The sequence below is a fragment of the Athene noctua genome, chromosome 15 (assembly GCF_965140245.1).
Source record: "Athene noctua chromosome 15, bAthNoc1.hap1.1, whole genome shotgun sequence".
Classification (NCBI taxonomy): Eukaryota; Metazoa; Chordata; class Aves; order Strigiformes; family Strigidae; genus Athene; species Athene noctua.
Genome location: NC_134051.1, coordinates 432654 through 438653, shown reverse-complemented (window position 1 = coordinate 438653; position 6000 = coordinate 432654).

Genomic DNA, 6000 nt, shown 5'->3' with positions numbered 1-6000 from the left:
AAGCCCAGTCTAGAGCCGAGGCGAGCCGAGTCCAGAGCCGAACAGAGAGCCGAGCCTCGAGCCCAGCCTAGAGCCGAGCCGAGTCCAGAGCCGAGCCCTGAGCCGAGCCTCGAGCCAAGCCCCGAGCCCAGCCGAGCCCAGAGCCCAGAGCCGAGCCTCGAGACGAGCCCCGAGACAATCCCCAAGCCCAGCCTAGAGCCGAGTCCAGAGCCGAGTCCAGAGCCGAACCCAGATCCGAGCCCCGAGCCCAGCCTAGAGCCGAGCCGAGCCCAGAGTCGGGCGCGATCTGAGCCTCGAGCCGAGCCAAGAGCAGAGACGATCCCTGAGCCCAGCCCAAAGCCGAGAGCAGAAAAGCCCAGAGCCGAGCCTCGAGCCCAGCCTAGAGCCGAGTCCAGAGCCGAGCCCAAAGCCGAGCCTCGAGCCAAGCCCCGAGCCCAGCCGATCACAGAGCCCAGAGCCGAGCCTCGAGACGAGCCCCGAGACAATCCCCAAGCCCAGCCTAGATCCGAGGCGAGCCGAGTCCAGAGCCGAACCCAGATCCGAGCCCCGAGCCCAGCCTAGAGCCGAGCCGAGCCCGGAGCCCAGCCTAGAGCCGAGCCCTGAGCCGAGCCTCGAGCCGAGCCCCGAGCCCAGCCGAGCACAGAGCCCAGAGCCGAGCCTCGAGACGAGCCCCGAGACAATACCCAAGCCCAGCCTAGAGCCGAGGCGAGCCGAGTCCAGAGCCGAAGCCAGATCCGAGCCCCAAGCCCAGCCTAGAGCCGAGCCGAGCCCAGAGGCCAGCCTAGAGGCGAGCCCAGAGCCGAGTATCGACCCGAGCCTCGAGCCGAGCCCCGAGCCCAGAGCCGAGCCTCGAGACGAGCCCCGAGACAATCCCCAAGCCCAGCCTAGATCCGAGGCGAGCCGAGTCCAGAGCCGAAGGGAGATCAGAGCCCCGAGCCCATCCTAGAGCCGAGCCGAGTCCAGAGCCGAGGTACGAGCGCAGCCTAGAGCCGAGTAGAGAGCCGAGCGCAGAGCCGAGCCTCGAGCCGAGCCCCGAGACAATCCCCAATCCCAGACTAGATCCGAGGCGAGCCGAGTCCAGAGCCGAACCCAGATCCGAGCCCCGAGCACAGCCTAGAGCCGAGCCGAGCCCAGAGCATAGCCTAGAGCCGAGCCCAGCGCCGAGCATCGAGCCGAGCCCCGAGCCCAGCCGAGCACAGAGCCCAGAGCCGAGCCTCGAGACGAGCCCCGAGACAATCCCCAAGCCCAGCCTAGAGCCGAGGCGAGCCGAGTCCAGAGCGAAAGCGAGATCAGAGCCCCGAGCCCAGCCTAGAGCCGAGTCGAGTCCAGAGCCGAGGTACGAGCGTAGCCCAGAGCCGAGTAGAGAGCCGAGCCAGGAGCCGAGCCTCGAGCCGAGCCCCGAGCACAGCCGAGCACAGAGCCCAGATCCGAGCCTCGAGACGAGCCCCGAGACAATCCCCAAGCCCAGCCTAGAGCCGAGGCGAGTCGAGTCCAGAGCCGAACCCAGTTCCGAGCCCCGAGCCCATCCTAGAGCCGAGGCGAGCCGAGTCCAGAGCCGAACCCAGATCCGAGCCCCGAGCACAGCCTAGAGCCGAGCCGAGCCCAGAGCATAGCCTAGAGCTGAGCCCAGCGCCGAGCATCGAGCCGAGCCCCGAGCCCAGCCGAGCACAGAGCCAAGAGCCGAGCCTCGAGACGAGCCCCGAGACAATCCCCAAGCCCAGCCTAGAGCCGAGGCGAGCCGAGTCCAGAGCCGAAGCGAGATCAGAGCCCCGAGCCCAGCCTAGAGCCGAGCCGAGTCCAGAGCCGAGGTACGAGCGCAGCCCAGAGCCGAGTAGAGAGCCGAGCCCAGAGCCGAGCCTCGAGCCGAGCCCCGAGCACAGCCGAGCACAGAGCCCAGATCCGAGCCTCGAGACGCGCCCCGAGACAATCCTCAAGCCCAGCTTAGAGCCGAGGCGAGCCGAGTCCTGAGCCGAACCCAGATCCGAGCAACGAGCCCAGCCAAGAGCCGAGCCGAGCCCAGAGCCGAGCCCAGAGTCGGGCGCGATCTGAGCCTCGAGCCGGGCCAAGAGCAGAGCCGATCCCTGAGCCCAACCCAAAGCCGAGAGCAGACAAGCCCAGAGCCGAGCCTCGAGCCCAGCCTAGAGCCGAGTCCAGAGCCGAGCCCAGAGCCGAGCCTCGAGCCGAGCCCCGAGCCCAGCGAGCACAGAGCCCAGAGCCGAGCCTCGAGACGAGCCCCGAAACAATCCCCAAGCCCAGCCTAGAGCCGAGGCGAGCCGAGTCCAGAGCCGAACCCAGATTCGAGCCTCGAGCACAGCCTAGAGCCGAGCCGAGTCCAGAGCCGAGCCTAGAACCGAGCCCTGAGCTGAGCCTCGAGCCGAGCCCCGAGCCCGGCCGAGCCCAGAGCCCAGATCCGAGCCTCGAGACGAGCCCCGAAAACAGCCTAGCACAGAGCCCAGATCCGAGCCTCGAGACGAGCCCCGAGCACAGCCGAGCACAGAGCCCAGAGCCGAGCCTCGAGACGAGCCCCGAGACAATCCCCAAGCCCAGCCTAGAGCCGAGGCGAGCCGAGTCCAGAGCCGAACAGAGAGCCGAGCCTCGAGCCCAGCCTAGAGCCGAGCCGAGTCCAGAGCCGAGCCCTGAGCCGAGCCTCGAGCTGAGCCCCGAGCCCAGCCGAGCACAGAGCCCAGAGCCGAGCCTCGAGACGAGCCCCGAGACAATCCCCAATCCCAGTCTAGAGCCGAGGCGAGCCGAGTCCAGAGCCGAACAGAGAGCCGAGCCTCGAGCCCAGCCTAGAGCCGAGCCGAGTCCAGAGCCGAGCCCAGAGCCGAGCCTCGAGCCGAGCCCCGAGCCCAGCCGAGCACAGAGCCCAGAGCCAAGCCTCAAGACGAGCCCCGAGACAATCCCCAAGCCCAGACTAGAGCCGAGGCGAGCCGAGTCCAGAGCCGAACCCAGATCCGAGCCTCGAGCACAGCCTAGAGCCGAGCCGAGTCCAGAGCCGAGCCTAGAGCCGAGCCCTGAGCTGAGCCTCGAGCCGAGACCCGAGCCCGTCCGAGCGCAGAGCCCAGAGCCGAGCCTCGAGACGAGCCCCGAGAACAGCCTAGCACAGAGCCCAGATCCGCGCCTCGAGCCGAGCCCCGAGCCCAGCCGAGCACAGAGACCAGAGCCGAGCCTCGAGAAGAGCCCCGAGACAATCCCCAAGCCCAGCCTAGAGCCGAGGCGAGCCGAGTCCAGAGCCGAACCCAGATCCGACCCCCGAGACCAGCCGAGAGCCGAGCCGAAGCCATAGCCCAGCCTAGAGCCGAGCCCAGAGCCGAGCCTCGAGCCGAGCCCCGAGCCCAGCCGAGCAGAGCCCAGAGCCGAGCCTCAAGACGCGCCCCGTGACAATCCCCAAGCCCAGCCTAGAGCCGAGGCGAGCCGAGTCCAGAGCCGAACCCAGATCCGAGCCCCGAGCCCAGCCTAGAGCCGAGCTGAGACCGGAGCCCAGCCTAGAGCCGAGCCCTGAGCCGAGCCTCGAGCCGAGCCCCGAGCCCAGCCGAGCACAGAGCCCAGAGCCGAGCCTCAAGACGAGCCCCGAGACAATCCCCAAGCCCAGCCTAGAGCCGAGGCGAGCCGAGTCCTGAGCCGAACCCAGATCCGAGCCTCGAGCACAGCCTAGAGCCGAGCTGAGTCCACAGCCGAGCCTAGAGCCGAGCCCTGAGCTGAGCCTCGAGCCGAGCCCCGAGCCCAGCCGAGCACAGAGCCGAGCCCAGAGTCGGGCGCGATCTGAGCCTCGAGCCGGGCCAAGCGCAGAGCCGATCCCTGAGCACAGCCCAAAGCCGAGAGCAGACAAGCCCAGAGCCGAGCCTCGAGCCCAGCCTAGAGCCGAGTCCAGAGCCGAGCCCAGAGCCGAGCCTCGAGCCGAGCCCCGAGCCCAGGCGAGCACAGAGCCCAGAGCCGAGCCTCGAGACGACCCCGAGACAATCCCCAAGCCCAGCCTAGAGCCGAGGCGAGCCGAGTCCAGGGCCGAACCCAGATCCGAGCCCCGAGCCCAGCCTAGAGCCGAGCCGAGTCTGGAGCCCAGCCTAGAGCCGAGCCCTGAGCCGAGCCCCGAGCCGAGCCCCGAGCCCAGCCGAGCACAGAGCCGAGCCCAGAGTCGGGCGTGAGCTGAGCCTCGAGCCTAGCCAAGAGCAGAGCCGACCATTTGCCCAGCCCAAAGCCGAGAGCAGACAATTACAGAGCCGAGACTCGAGCCCAGCCTAGAGCCGATCCGAGTCCAAAGCCGAGGCCTGAGCCGAGCCTCGAGCCGAGCCCCGAGCCCAGCCGAGGACCGAGCCCAGAGCCGAGCCTCGAGACGAGCCCCGAGACAATCCCCAAGCCCAGCCTAGAGCCGAGGCGAGCCGAGTCCAGAGCCGAACCGAGATCCGAGCCTCGAGCCCAGCTTAGAACCGAGTCCAGAACCGAGCCCAGAGCCGAGCCTCGAGCCGAGCCCCGAGCCCAACCGAGCACAGAGCCCAGAGCCGAGCCTCGACAGGAGCCCCGAGACAATCCCCAAGCCCATCCTAGAGCCGAGGCGAGCCGAGTCCAGAGCCGAACCCAGATCCGAGCCCCAAGCCCAGCCGAGAGCCGAGCCGAAGCCAGAGCCCAGCCTAGAGCCGAGCCCTGAGCCGAGCCTCGAGCCGAGCCCCGAGCCCAGCCGAGCACAGAGCCCAGAGCCGAGCCTCGAGACGAGCCCCGAAACAATCCCCAAGCCCAGCCTAGAGCCGAGGCAAGCCGAGTCCAGAGCCGAACCCAGATCCGAGCCTCGAGCAAAGCCTAGAGCCGAGCCGAGTCCAGAGCCGAGCCTAGAGCCGAGCCCTGAGCTGAGCCTCGAGCCGAGCCCCGAGCCCGGCCGAGCACAGAGCCCAGAGCCGAGCCTCGAGCCGAGCCCCGAGCACAGCCTAGCACAGAGCCCAGATCCGAGCCTCGAGACGAGCCACGAGCACAGCCGAGCACAGAGCCCAGAGCCGAGCCTCGAGACGAGCCCCGAGACAATCCCCAAGCCCAGCCTAGAGCCGAGGCGAGCCGCGTCCAGAGCCGAAGCCTGATCCGAGCCCGGAGCCCAGCCTAGAGACGAGCCGAGCCCAGAGCCCAGCCTAGAGGAGAGCCCAGAGGCGAGTATCGAGCCGAGCCTCGAGCCGAGCCCCGAGCCCAGACCCGAGCCTCGAGACGAGCCCCGAGACAATCCCCAAGCCCAGCCTAGAGCCGAGGCGAGCCGAGTCCTGAGCCGAACCCAGATCCGAGCCCCGAGCCCAGCCGACAGCCGAGCCGAAGCCAGAGCCCAGCCTAGAGCCGAGCCCAGAGCCGAGCCTCGAGCCGAGCCCCGAGCCCAGCCGAGCCCCGAGCCCAGAGCCGAGCCTCGAGACGAGCCCCGAGACAATCCCCAAGCCCAGTCTAGAGCCGAGGCGAGCCGAGTCCAGAGCCGAACAGAGAGCCGAGCCTCGAGCCCAGCCTAGAGCCGAGCCGAGTCCAGAGCCGAACCCAGATCCGAGCCCCGAGCCCAGCCTAGATCCGAGCCGAGCCCGGAGTCCAGCTTAGAGCCGAGCCCTGAGCCGAGCCTCGAGCTGAGCCCCGAGCCCAGTCGAGCGCAGAGTCCAGAGCCGAGCCTAGAGACGAGCCCCGAGACAATCCCCAAGCCCAGCCTAGAGCCGAGGCGAGCCGAGTCCAGAGCCGAACCCAGAGCCGAGCCTCGAGCCCAGTCTAAAGCCGAGCCGAGTACAGAGGCGAGCCCAGAGCCGAGCCTCGAGCCGAGCCCCGAGCCCAGCCGAGCACAGAGACCAGAGCCGAGCCTCGAGACGAGGCGCGAGACAATCCCCAAGCCCAGCCTAGAGCCGAGGCGAGCCGAGTCCAGAGCCGAAGCGAGATCAGAGCCCCGAGCCCAGCCTAGAGCCGAGCCGAGTCCAGAGCCGAGGTACGAGCGCAGCCTAGAGCCGAGTAGAGAGCTGAGCCCAGAGCCGAGCCTCGAGCCGAGCCCCGAACACAGCC